Source organism: Ctenocephalides felis, unplaced genomic scaffold (genome assembly GCF_003426905.1).
Source record: "Ctenocephalides felis isolate EL2017-DRISC unplaced genomic scaffold, ASM342690v1 CF-g0.4_SCAFFOLD_01886, whole genome shotgun sequence".
NCBI classification, from domain to species: Eukaryota; Metazoa; Arthropoda; class Insecta; order Siphonaptera; family Pulicidae; genus Ctenocephalides; species Ctenocephalides felis.
Window position 1 is genome coordinate 158,615,285 of NW_020538040.1, and position 15,824 is coordinate 158,631,108.

A 15,824-nucleotide genomic window follows, 5' to 3' on the forward strand; every position below is an offset into this window, starting at 1 on the left:
GTCATAACTGCTAAACTGTACTTATTTTGAGATAGGGTAAAAAAAAAACATGATGTATGTTCGTTCGAACAAGTTTATATTATTGAGTCAGCGCCCTACTTTTTAACATGATCTGATCACCGGAATTGCTTCTAAAGGGTCTAAAGTATTTTTTTTAATAACTGTTACTTGTATACAGATACATCACTTTGTTAGTTATTTTGCCGTAAATTGAATATTAGTAGTTAATTATCAGTATAATTAGCTTTTGCATAGAAAATTTAGCTATCACAACGATAAGAAGTGCGCAGGATGCATTTCTTGTTCTTTTCTGGTGAAGATTAAATAGATAACAACAATCTATTTTAACTAAGACAAAATAGTAAAGAGAAAAGGAGAGGAAAATTCTATACAAGGATATAAGGAATAATTCACAAATAATTCTTGTTAACATTTTAGTTTATATATAAGGGATTCGGACTTGTAAACTGTCCCATAGACCGACGCAATATACAGAACTGTGAAGGCCCGTCATTTTGTATATACATGTAATATAAAATTGTACTATCATAAAATTTCGGTCGTCGTTAGTATTATCGATTAATTTAAACTATACTTACACTATTATCATCGAAAACAATTAGCTTGTAGATCCTGATATCCATTTCTCTCTAAATTTGTATCTAAAGCGACACAAAAATAAACGATTTAAGGAAAAAACAAAGCGTTCGTTGTAGAATCAATATAAATAAACAATCTTCTTAAAGTAGATGTACGGAAACGCAATACAATATTCTTACAATTAGGTGTTTTACGTATAACTTGAGATTCAAGCCAGTTGGAACGAATTGTAAAATATAATACGTTATATATATTAAATATCAATAAATTAATTAAGAATTGATACAATATTAGCATAAGAATTTTTAAAAAAATACATATTTTATATATTATATTTATTTTTATCTATCGGTAGATATATATTTTTTTTATCTATTTGTATATATATTTTAATCTACTTACAAATAAGATGCTATAGCTAAAGGGGTTATATACAGTTAAAAGGCAAAAAAGTGACCTTTCGAGATTTTTTTCTGAGAAAACTAGTATAAGTTATTAATCCACAAATTTATACAAATATTATAGTATCATTTGATCTACTATACCACGGTTTTGAATATATTATTTTGCAGAATATCAGTTCCTGAAGGGTATGAAAGCAGTGAATATTTCCTATGCGGTCTCAGAATACTTGAATCTTACTAAATAATACAGGATGATACAAAGTGTCGAAGGAAGGACATAAATTAGACTCCTATATCGCTTTCTTGATTTACTGGTGGCCAACGTGTTTTGATATATATATATATATATATATATATATATATATATATATATATATATATAAACTACTGCTATTTCGGTTGATATTACTATTGAACCCCTGTGTAAAATCTACGCAACTGTTACATTAATAAATAAAAAGGGTTTAGGATATATATTTGTGTGTGTGTGTGTCAAAATGTATGTATCAAGCCAGATAATTTTAATTTGCTTTTCTTCCTGTTAATCATAAAATTATTCCATTTTTTTCAAACTTTCCTGGAGATTAAACAAAGTATGGCCATTGGATAGGTCTAAAATCCCGAAAAAAAATTATTGGATTTTTTCATATATACTCTTGTGGGAATATTCAATTTGGCTTATAGAACTTTTTACTTAAATAAATATATAAAATTGAAAAAAAATCATTTTTTGTTCTTCTTGAAAAATTCTTATTCAAAGCTAAAAATATGTATTTGTGTTATTAAACACAATAATTATATATGAATTCATAAATGAACGGCATAATAAATAATTTTTATGCTTATATTGAATCATCACACAAGCACTCGCCAGTTTCATTATTATTTTTTAAGTTTATTTATCACGTTTTTGCTTGCACACAGTTTAATTTTTATATAAAAATATATGAAACAGTAAAGTAGTGGAGGGACAGTTTTAGTATAAAAGCTCATAGAATTTTATTCTGATTGTTCTTAAAATAAAATTGTATATTTATAACTTGTTTGCTTACAAATGACAGTATAATTTTAAATTATAAATTATTATAAAAAAATATTGTTGTGGTACTAAACAATATTGCATTCCTACCAGGCATGTAATACAGGAAGTTTTAAACAACTATTTGTAGAACCCTTTAATTCCGAATGTTCTCCAGACAAAAAGTATTTTTATAAAGTGACTTTTATGCAATTGACAATTAAATTTTTAATTTAAGCTTCAGATGGTCCTTGTTACCCTACTCAAGTTGTTATATAGCTTATATGAAAAAAATGTTGAATTTAATTTAAAAATAACAATACATCTTATAAAACAATTAAATAACTTATACTTAAAAATTATATTAAGGTATCGTAAACTAAGCAACAATGCTCACAACCAAAGAACTAACAACGAAAGAAAATACTTTTGTTATGCATTTTCAAATATTGCCATTTATCTTCCGATAGCAATGTCGTTTAAGTAAGGATCAAAGTGCTATACAAGTGTTGTAAATGTATAATAGTTATACATTTTTTCCCCTCTACTTTCAAATATTGTTGTTAAAATGTTTCCAACTTTGTTTATGAGATTTTGGTGGTAGGCCTTTTGACCCGTGGAGCTTTAAGCCCCGCTTTACTCTCTCTCTCTCTCTCTCTCTATATATATATATATATATATATATAAATATATATATATATATATATATATATATATATATAGGTATATATGTATGTATTACTCGTCGCAATATGTCATTTCTCCCCGAGCCCAAAAATGTCATGTGGGCGACATAATAAAGGCCCCGTCGCTTAAATATTGCCCTATAAATTTCGATTTATTGACTTATTTATACTTAATCGTGTCGTTTCCTCGGCTCCTGCAAAATACTGCCAAAATGTACAAGATGAGATGCGTTCAAATCGATGAGAAGCGACGCCGAAATCCGATCGCCCTCACAAATTATTATAAGTCAGGTAAATTGGCAGAGACGCCACGCCGGGAATATCTTGATTTTAAAGATAAATGAGAGCGTTAGGTGGAAGATCGTGTCGTAAAAAGGTTATTCGTATTTTTATATGAAGTTTACTATAATTTGCTTATATCTACAATAACATTTTGTTGTGTCTGTCAAAATCCAACACTACAAAGTGTGTGATATAGTTCCAAATTCCTAATAGTCTATGTCTATGATTGTAATAATGGGTGGTTCATCTAGTGGTCCTAGTGATCTAGTAATCTTACGGTTTAGATATTTCTGTAAAGAAAACATATAAAGTATTATACATAGTTAGAAATGTCTCATAATTTTTAGTTCTTTCCCATATATCGCAACTTCGAATTTCGCACGGTGTGGCCTACAGGCAAGTTGCTATCGATAAACTCCAATTTTTAAATGGGCCACCCTCCTATATATAGATAGGATGGGAATTCCCCCTTCTATGATCAAAACTAAATTATATGTGTGTATAAGCTAGTTTGTTTAAAATGCCAAAATAAAGAGCATCATTATTTTTAAACCTTGTTTTTATTTAGTGTTCATATATAATTTAATCTATAAAAAATACAGTATTAATTTTTTTATATTTGTTTTATTACTGAAATTAATTGATATTCTTTTAATTTATTAAATGTCTTTGTTATTAAATATATTATTCATTTTTCATGTTTGTTGTTTATGACATTAAAATCTGATTAAATGAGCTTTTTTATAATGATTTTCGTTTAGCATGGTTTTTCCACCTAAGAGTGAATTTTTCGAGTTACGTAGTTTTTTCTATGGATCTTATCTTCAGCGTAAATTCGTCAGGGATAATTCACTATAATTTGCTTTTATCTACGATATTTTCATTGATTTACTTATTACATTCATTTAATTATTGCTTATTACATTGATTAAACGTTTATACTTTCTATATGCAATGAGAGCGTTATATGCTAAATCATGTCGTAAAAAATGTTTTGTATTTTTATATAAAATTATAATATATGGATTAGATAATTTTGTCTATTTAACATATGATCTAATAGCTTAATTTCCTTTTGATGAATAAACTATCAGCTAGAATAGATCTTATTCTATTTTTTTTAGCACTAGGTACCTTTAAAAATGTATTCAGTTTTATATACACGATATACAATATTTCTGTTTCTATATGCATATTAAATATTTTTATATTCATTTTTTCTCAATAATGTCAGTATCTTTTTTTATGTGTTTTTTTTGTATGTAGAGATATGTCTTCCTCTCATTTGATGACAGTGTATTTCGAAATTTCGATTTTTTTATAATATTAGAATCACTTGGATTGGTCGTTGTTTATAAAACTCGATGCAAATAAAATTTATGAAATTTAAATATTTATTTTAAGAACTTTTAAACTCGACGACGACGAAAAAATATTATCGGCTTTGGCAAACATATTACCAATATTTCCCATATGGTAAGTTATAGTAATAGGCCAAAAATCTAAAATGAAAATTTTTGCATATATTCATGTTTCAGAGGTTTTTGAACATTTTGACATACCTCAGAAAAAATGATGTGCGTGTGTTGAGACAATTTTTTGTCGACGATTTTGGGCGTAGGGATATCCGATTTGAATGGTTAAAAAAACATTCGATTCCTATTGATGAGGGAGACGTGCTGACTAGTTTTTGACGAAGACAGGTCCAGCGGCGTCGGAGATATGGAGCAAAAAGTGCTAAAAATGTCAGTTTTTGAGAGGACGGATCAACCGATTTGAATGATCCAAAAAGCGTTCAAATCGTAATCATGGGGAGAAGTAGTGATTAGATTTTGGCAGAGGCAGGTCTAGTCGTTTCGGTTATTGAGCTAAATGTGCAAAAAATGGCAGTTTTTGAGAGAACTAAGCATCCGATTTGAATGATTTATCACAGATCACAGATATACTTGAAATGAATTATTTTAACTTTGCAATTCTGTTTATATATCTAGTACTTAGGAATATTAGACAATGTTCTTCATTTTAAATCCGATTGATTTACATTTTATAAAATAAGAATAAAGTTACACTATTTATAATAATCTATTTAAAAACATTTAATATTCCATGAATATTATATTAAGGTACGGGAAGTTACAATAATTTGCCTTGAGGCAAAATGCCATACACTACTAGTTTATTGTTTACAAGTCACATTTATTATATCCTGCAAAAAATGCTGTGATGGTTTTTAACTATATCACCTTAGGTAGCATCTACGCAGTTTTGACTAATCAGGAAAAATCACTTTTGATCTATCTGAATCTGTAATTTTGCGAAAGGAATCATTTCAATCCGGATGCAATATTGAAATGTTTAGATTGAAAATATCCTCCTCACATTGTTTTGCACATATAACGGTGAATACAGGTCACGGCGCCGCGTTCCTTGATTGTGCCTGATGATACGCTGCGCGAGGAGCGATGCACCGCGTTTTATTCTGATCTTAAGTGCAAAAGCTGTAATTTGCTATGTGGATTTCAGTTTGATCTAGTTTGCGGTTGATAGACGAACAAGAAATACGCCCAGAGCTTTGTTTATCTATTTATTCGATCTGTTTCCTGTAAAAAAGCGAGTGATGAAATGTATAATTATTTTCAGATTAATCTAGATTCTTGAATTGTAGTTGAAATCTGATTTTTAACCTTCTTATCTATAAATCCAAATGCAAAATGTAGGTTCAATTTTAAAGCGCTTTAACTGATACAGCTGTAGAGACATTGTTCGGACGTATTTTCGTTTTATTATATCGGCCATGAAGGTGACAACCTTCAGGGCATTAAGCTTTACACGGAATGGTTGCTACCCCTGGTAGAGGGGATAGCGGAGTGTTTTAAATGAACTAGGTGTTCACTTCTGAAAGTAATGTCCGCTTAACAACATGTATAATAAATAATAACCAATAAATATATTTTCTTTCATTATAACTTAGTAACAAATCAGGGATTGTAATTAGGACTGCAACAAATACATAATATACAAACAAATCAGTGTTTAATACAGTCCACAGATACAAAGGTTAAATTATAACCCAACAACCTGAATTATCGAAGGAGAGTTATAATAAATTCCATAAGTACGTAATATAAATACAGACATATTGATAGGGAACACTATCACATCACATTGTTGCGCGCATTCTATTTACACAATGTTAATTAATTTTTATAATTAAACCACTTTTCGCAGGCCTATAATATTTTAAAGTGGTTAGTTTGACTATAAACTTAATCATCATGCAAAGATTCATCAAAATCTCAGAAGGGTAAACCTGTGGTTCTACTTGTAATTGATAACTCTGGTGTATAGTACTCGTAGTGACAATAGTCATATAGTGCTACCCGATTATTTATAAAAATGTTGTTTACCTCATAAAAATTTACCAATTATAAGGAAAACATCAGCACATATTGGCAAAACTTTTAATCTGACTATTTATGAAACTTTATCACTTTCTGCAAAATCTAGAAAAGTATATAATATGAAAAATTTAATTTATAAAATTCAAATGATAAAATATATAATGGTAACAAAATATTTAATTATTTTCACATTAACTTATTAATTATAAATTTTTGGTCAAAACTAATTAAATAAACTTAGTCTTTAGTATTTGTTCTAGCAATAATCATATAGGTTTATTTTTTCTACTATTCTAGAATTTCTTGTTTTTGAAAAAAAAGCCATGAAATATAGTTCATGTATATTGTCTTCCAAAATTTATGAAGCCCAATTAAGTTACCCAATGACCAATTTACTGTCTATTTATTCATCATTATTGTACAATAATAAACATAATTATTTTTAAAATCTGCCTCAAGTAATTTTTTTGGAAATATAGATAGCAATATGTTCCCAAGTGAAAATAGCACTTTATCCGGCATTGCTGCATCAATAAAAAAGTCATCCCTATTAGATAAATTCTGATAATAAAATCATCAAGTATGAATGGAGTAACTATTGGGTTACCATCTAAAAATACGAAGTAAGGGGAAGTTTCTGCCCAACAGCTCATAGGATGTAAAGTTCTGATTATGGTCAGGATGTGAGAATAAAAAAAAGTATTTCATTAAATATTTTTTTCTTTATTTTGTTAATAATTGCACATTTTTTCCTGTTATCTACTTTATTATTCATATTTCTGTTTCATATCGTCTTTTGTTATTTTTGTGCATATTATTTTCCATCATTATTTTTTTCTTTGCTACAACTTTCCAGTTCTTTTATATAACAGGTCTTGTCTGGATTATTGAAGAGTATTTTTATGTAGAGTAAAAATTTTTATTTATTTATTTGCTTGGCCTTCGATCTGCATAAACCATTAAATTAATTGTTCGAGAAGTAGTAGAAAAAATTTTGCTTAGCAGCTCTATACAGTGACAATTGTAGTATAATGAAATATCAGAAAATTGGTAAAAGTGGATATTTACTTATAATTGCTATTCATTATTAGTAGACTTAAAACATCAGATTATTAGATTGGTTCAAATTCTTCTATTATTAATTTGCTCAAACAATTTTCTTGATAAGCTTTATTTTGGTATTAGGATGTTCAATCAGTTTAGCTTTATACTGCCCATTACTGTCACTCCAAAAATACATTTAACATATTGTTTCAAGGATTTCTCCATTTGACCAAGCTTTAGCAGAAATAACGTTAATACAAATAAATGAAATTGAATGAACAAATAATTTATCTGGTAAAACTAAATCGTAATATAACGTCCTGAGCAGATCATTAAACATAGGACGATGAACGTATTCGGTATTTAGGACAAAGAAACCGATCGAATTGCGCTGAACGTTCTCCAACGTTACGAACGAATTATCCTGAGCCTAAGGCTATGACAAGTCATCTCATTTGAGTGAGAGCTGGTAAACATTTTAATTTATTTTTAATGGAAACATAATCGTGACTTTGTTGTTAGGGTTATTAAAGAAGGAAATTACTTTATATTTTAATTATTATGTGCGGGTAAAGCTCAACTTAGTAATGAAATTTCGAGAGCTATCAGCAGCATCTTGGTCATATCTCACATTTTGTTATAAAAAGGATGAAAATGTTATTTATAAAAGTATAGCAATGTGTGAGGAAGATGTGTTGACAGTATCAGAACATGAATGAAAAATTGGTCACTTGGACAAAAATGTATCACTTTCTTCGAGGTTGAGAGAAGTAGAGACTGATTTATCAAATTAGAATGTTGGCGCCTCCTTGGTTTGTTGATCAACTTTTAATCACAGTTAAAATCAATTTCTAACGATAGTGCCAAACTGTATTCCAAACTTGATTATCCTGTTCATATTAATATTTTTTGTGTACTAACTCCACAATGGTTTAGTAGCTCTGGCTTTGCAGGCATTACGTTGTGCGTTACGTACCGCCTGATATCAATTAGTAATATCCACTTATACTTGGCAACACATATCGAAATATGATGTTTACAAGTAAAATTCGGCTTTTTGGGTATTGCTGCCACAGAAATAATCAGGTCAAAAATGAGTTTCCCCGTTGCCTAGTGGTTAGAGCTATAGACTTCCAATCAGAGGTTCCAGATTTTTATTTAGGGAAGTAGATAGCAATACACTTCCTATTAAGAATAACTGAATATTATTTGGTGTACGAACCGCAATTGTTTAGGAGCTTTGACTTGGCAGCCGTTACGTTGTGCGTTACGTACTGCCTGATATCAAATAGTGATATCAATTTTTACTTGGAAATATATATCGAAATATCATGCTTACAAGTGAGATTAGCTTTTTTTGGTATTGTTGCCAGAGATATAATCAGGTCAAAAATGAGTTTTTCCGTTGCTAAGTGGTTTGAGCTATAGTCTTCCAAACAAGAGGTTCCAGGGCTGCATTTGAAGGTATAGATAGATATATACTTTCGATTGAAAATAACTTAATATTTTTTGGTGTACAAACCGCAATTGTTTAGGAGCTTTGGCTTGGCAACCATTCTTTTGCGCGTTACATACTGCCTGATATCAAGTAGTAATAATCATTTTTATTTGAAAATATATCTCGAAATATGATGTTTACAAGTGAAAATAGCCTCTTCAAATATTGCTGCCAGAAAAATAATCAAGCCAAAAATGAGTTTTGCCCATTGCTTAGTGGTTAGAGCTATACTCTTCCAATCAGAGATTCTAGTTTCTCATTCAGAGATATAGATAGCAACAATTAATTACCAAGTGAAAATAGCCCTCTTCGGCTGTGCTGCATCAATAAAAACTGAAATTGTAACCATAAATAAATCACATAGATAGGACAACCACGTACGACGTTTAGGAAGTCTGCACAAAACCTCATAGGTTTTGTTAAGCTTTGATTGTTGAAAATATATCACAACTGGAATAGACCATCATATTTTTTATCTTCTAATTGCTAAATAAAGCAATACTAGATCTTGATTAAATTCTAATAGACAGATTGTAGATCATATATAATTTAAAAAAAATCCTAATGTTTTTCTTCTAGTCAGATCTAATTACTATCATCCTTTCAGCAAAATAACATCACTGCTTCTGCATAAATATCCTTTAGTTCGTTTTACTCTTTTGAATCGAGATAAGACCTCCTGCCTCCTGCCATTGATTAAAGTGTACGCAAGCCACGAGCAACGAATTGTAGTTTTCAACAAGTCAGCAGCAATGCCTTGATATCATCAACATCGACTTCAAACCGTGTCCGCGAACATCCGGATAATGGATGATCATATCTTGATACAAATAAACATATATTTGTGCACCAAGGGCCGGTGGAATATAATATACATATTTTGAATTCAATTTGAAAACTAACATCAAGTTTTTTTTTCATGTATTGACGTTTTACACATTATTAACTTCCCGTACGGTAAGTTATAGTAATCGCAAAAAATCGAAAATGAAAATTTTTATGTATCTTTATGTTTCAAGGGTTTCTGAACATTTTGGCATAACTTAGAAAAAGGGATGTGTGTGTGCGTGTTTGTGTGCGGATACAAATTTTTATCATCGATTTCGATAATATGGATTCCGATTTGAATGATTCGAAAAACACTCGATTCCTATTGATAAGGAGACGTGCGGATTAGTTTTGGCAAAGACAGGTCTAGCCGTTTCCAAGATACGGCGCAAAAAGTGCCAACAATGATAATTCAGTTTTTAAGAGAACGAACCGTTCGATTTCAATAATTCAAAAGACATTTTACTTGTATTAATTGAACTAATTAAATTTTTAGAAAGGCAGATTTAACTATTTTGGAGATCGAGTAAAAAAAGTAAAACAAATGCCATTGGGGGTCATAAATGATCATCAGATATATGCACATCGAATTATGAGGTATTTTATATCGATTTTAATAATAAGTAATAATTTTCTTTATATTTCTATGGGTTCTGCACTAATGTTTATCTGCGACACTGCGACGCGGCGCTTACGCGCTTCGATATTTCTTCTCTAAATCAGCGACGCAGCACTATCAAAATTTTCAAAAAATTTGAAAATATGAAAAAATCAAATTTTTTAAGTTATTTCGTTTCAAAAATTTCAAATTTTCAAAAATCAAATTTCTTCAAAGTTTTTATGGAATTTTAAAGTAACAATGTCCTTTTCTTTCTTATTTTTCGGAAATGACAAAGTCCACCATAATTATCTCAAACAATGTATGGAAATTTTGAACGATACTATTTTAAAGTAGAGGGTGTAATCAGTCATCTTAAGTTGGACCACGACGCTATCAGGAGATAAACGACAGCATTGTCGAGTTTTTAACAAAAAATTTTTTGCTTTGAGCACTAATATAAGGGATAGATTAGAATGATATTCCAACTTTGTTGAATACTTCTGATAAGGTTTTAGGGAAGGATTTGTAAAAACATGTGCTAATGAAATATGTATTACAAATAGAGATTGTATTTACTTTTTTGTAATAATTGTATTTCAGACTCATAGTAGAGTCTGATTACAAGTATAGCAGCAATACACACCAAAGCTATTTAAAAAATTGTCGTAGTTTTGTTGCAAGAAATAAGTTGGAAAGAAATGTTTAGTGGCTAGAACTATTATAAATAATTTTTATTTATCATATTGATCTCAAAAATCGGACGCTGCTTTATTTTAAATTTTAGAATAACTTTCTGGAGTGTAACTTTTATTATAATTTGCATCTGATAGTTGTCAAAAAAATTCTGCTGAACTTTACAAAATTATACAGTATTAAACCCTGGTTCGTCAGACTAAGAAAGCAATCTCGAACTGTAAACATGCTGTTCAATAATGTATGCATTTACATTATCATAAATTATATATGTATTATATTATTTATGCCTTATGGATACCATCGTATATTAGATATTTAATCTTCGCACGGAATACTTTCATATTCAGAACATCTGCATTTTATTAGTTAATGCATAGTGCATTTCAATTGATAAAGATATGAAAGTAAATGTTTTGGATTGGATACTATATTCATAATTACTATGGGCTAATTAAATAAATAATTGACATATAAAGTACGCATGGAAAGCTCCTGGAATCTTGAAAGCGCTTTTTTTGCCTCGGCTTTATAGTATAAGAAAGTGTACATATTTCTTATTCATTAGCTTAGTTGAAAAATATCTTCATTTGTCGTGCTTCAAGATTTACAAAAACAATCTATTACAACATTATAAATGTAAAATTTTATTCAAATAAAACATTTCGATTAGTATTTCCATGATCGTCTGGATCAAAGTTTTAAAACTTTAAAACATGCCATCCGCTGGCATAACTTTACTTACAGCTGATTTAAATGCGGGTATGTTAAATACAATCTACTCTAATAATATTTAATGTTATTGTTAGAATGTAATCTAAAGTTTTAAGTAAATCATGCATTCAGTTCTACCGCATCTATTTGCCAATTAATTTCATTTCACTGTTAACTCTGTTGAAGACAATGTGTGCAACGAATTGATGTTGAGTATGTTTATGCTGAAAAGTTATCAGTCGTGAATGATTGTATTTCATATAGTTTTGAAACTTTCGTCGTTATTCTGATCAAACATGACTCTGAAATATTGTTGTACACGACTGCACGTTCTGCAGGGAACATAGTTCTTGTAGAAAATTCAGCATTTGTCTATAAATCGAAGTGAGTCTTTAGCATTTTTCTGATTTACTGTAATTCGTTATAAGTCTAGCAAAAATTTTAAATTACTTGTAATATTACTGTTTTAAAGCTTTAAAAACGCTACAAATAACTAATTCATTGGTTCAACATCAGTTAAAATCTATAAGAATTCAAGAGCAAATATTGAGATTGAAAAAAAAATCTTTATTGTTGAGATAATTGTTTCTTGTGTACTTATTATATGCAAATGATCGTTGTTAATTTTTTTTATAATTGATGGTATTATGTCTACAATGCTATAGTTGACTAGTGTTGCCACTATTTAGAATACTATTTATACATAAACTATTTGAAAGTGCTAATTATCATTTTTGTATATTGTTTTTTGTTATTGATGATAATGTTCATAATACTATAGTTGAACACTGCCACTATTTAGAATACTATTTAAATAAAAACTAATTGTAAGTGCTAAATATCATTTATACCTTATTATAAAATATGATGTTTGAAATAATAAGCTCAAAATGCTAGCTGCAGTTTTAAACAAATTATATTATTTTATAGACAAATAAACTTTTATTCTAAAATATTGGCATAAATGAGACGAATGAATTTGTAAAATATATAGGGGAGACTGGGTACGGTTGTGCCAGTGTACGGTAGTGACAATTGTCGTAATAGCTAAAGTATACTGATTTTGGAACAGGGTCCAAAGGGAGAAAGATGAAGTATGATAGTTTGAACCGTCCCGGGGGTGTGTACGTTTGTGACACTTACCCTTTTCTTATATGATTTGATTTTATGACTCATCCATCGTATTTAAAGACAGTATTTCAGTATTTCCTCGTAGACAAATGTTTAAATTACCAATTAATTTTTTTCCCACCTAACGGGTAAATTGGCAAAATTATTATTGATCAAAAAGTGGTACAGTCATACCCAGTCTTCATTACTTATTGTATGGAGTATAAATAATTCTATAAGAACTCCAGTGATTATTTCTGCACGATGATCGGCCAAGACGTTTCTTTATGATTAGCATAACAGTGAAAAAATTTTATTCACGTTTTAGCCAAAAATCTGATTAATTTTTGACAAATACCGGCAAAGTCGTTCCTTTGTAGTTAAATATAATTTTTTTTTGCATTTTTAATGAAACTTTTATTTTCCACCTTTTCTTCACTCGTATTCGTCGCTGGAGCGGCGGTATACGAGCGCAAACGGTTGACAGTGCTAAAAGTGTTTGAATTATATTGAATTAATTATATTTTTTATTAATGAGCCGTACTTTTAGGGCAAATTAGGTTTGAACTATAATTGATATAATTACAGATATTATAAGTTTACTTGAAAGATATCAATTGGTCATCGAATTGATTTATTTTTAAAGTAGAAGCGAAAATTTTGTAATAACGAATTAAAATTTTAATCTAAATAGCTAAATCTAAGCAACTATTTACACGTATTGGGTAATTCAAGTCATTTGCCATATAAAGCAGAATGCCACTTACAACTAGCACTTGTTTACACTTCATCTTCTGCACGAAACTTTGGATATATTGCACAAAATAAATTAAATCAATAAATCAAAAACATATACTTTATTAAATATTTATATACATAACATTTTGCTAAATTTTTATTTGAACATTTTACTTGTAGGTATTGTGTCCTACATATGTTATTTATTAATAAGTAACAATAATAAGTGTTTAAAATATAGAGTATAGGATATAAATATGACAGAAAGAAGAACAATTCCTCAACAATATTTAGAAAAATGAATAATTATACAAAACACAAAACACAAAACGCAAGCGAATTTTTTTTTCATTCTGAAGAAAAATCTGTGTGACCAGCCACGTTCTAATTACAACTATGGGTCGATCAGGATATAGTTTGGCATGGCGTGTTTTCCATACCAAACTATTTCTGGTGTATATTTTAAATCAATAAGTTTTTAATCATTTTATATTAAAGAATAAAAATTGGTAATATAATAGAAAATATGCGCCTTTTATGTATAACCAACCTTGATTTATTAAAATAATATAGGTCAGGATAAAAAATATGTGTTGGTACATATGTGATTGTATAAATAGATAGTTAAACTTTTGCCTTACCGGTTTTGCTCACCCAATTAAGTACGAGTCATTTAATATCAGTTGATTTGTATCTATAAACCGTGGAATTTAATTGTAGTCACAGCAAAGTTTGGCGTCAGAACTGTTTAAAGTTGCCGGAGTTCATTCAGCCACCACAGATCTCGACTCGGATTCACGGATATAGAAAAGTTGTTGACACGTTTTATTCAAACCCAATCAAATCCTGATCTCTTGCATATTTCATACGGAAAATGCGGTTTCACGAATAGCAGATTTCGAAATTTTCCACGGAAAAGCTGTTCCATGGAAACTTACTACTTGCTGATGTATTGAAATCAAATCAGTTTTGTGCATTATTAGAGATTCGGTTATTTAATTTGTTTCTTTTCTACTGCTATTTCTATCATAAAAAATATTCATTCTTGATTTTGGTATTAATTGGTTTTACGTTTTATGATTTCTTTGAAATTAAAATTTTTAATGGATTTAATAGTTACGTTTATCATTAGTAGTCATATGCTTATTCGTAATTCTCAAAATTTTGATCATCACCATTGATCATGAATGAAGATTTTTCTTTCAAAAAGTATGACTTAAGAAATATATATATATATATATATATATATATATATATATATATATATTCAACTCCATTTAATCGATATTTTCTAGAATGTTTGAAAATTCTAATGATTATACACTATGTTTCTATCTAAAACCCAAATACAAATAGCAGACTGGGACTATTTTCTGTTGATTCTAGACTAGTCTATATCTATTTCTCGTAATTCCAAACTGTTTGCAATAAACTACATGCTATCAATCCTTTCCCGCCCTCATTTATCGGGGCAGGTTGAGCTTGTAAACAATATTAACGCCGTGACAAATTACGTAATGCGGGGATGAAGGCTACCCGTTGACATGTAACGGAACATTATTGCGTAATATATATTCGATATTGGAAAATGGGTGAAAAGTTCAGATTACGAACGAAGGTTCCATTCCGGTGATACACGGGATAAATTATTGAGTGATAAAAAATAATATTTTGCCATGGGTAAGGATCAAGTTGTTTGTTGTTTGGTAGATGGAAAATAGATTTGATATTTTTTCGGATTAGTAATAAATAAAATTATTATTATAATTTCCAGTTATTAATTATTCTGATAATAGAAATTTAATGATTTTTTTAATTTGAAAATTTCTTATTTGACTTAAATACATACATTGATTTTTACATAAAGATACAAATTGTATACCTATTCTGGGAATATCATTATACTATCATAATATAATATTGTTTGCATATATGTATTTGTTTCAATTGACTTATATAAGTATGAAAAGAGCTATTAAAAACATACTGCCATCAAGTTTAGAAAGAAATTTAATAATATTTCAATAATTCAATAATTTAGTTCAGCAAGAACACGTTTACCGTTAGAAGGCCGAGCGATTTTTGGGTGAAATAAAAATAATTTAAAAGTAAGCTTTTTGTAATGTTAGTTAGTGTTTTGTAATAATATTTTTGACTTACCCTATTTTTAGCAATAATATAATTCTGATTTTTTTCCTTACTCATCT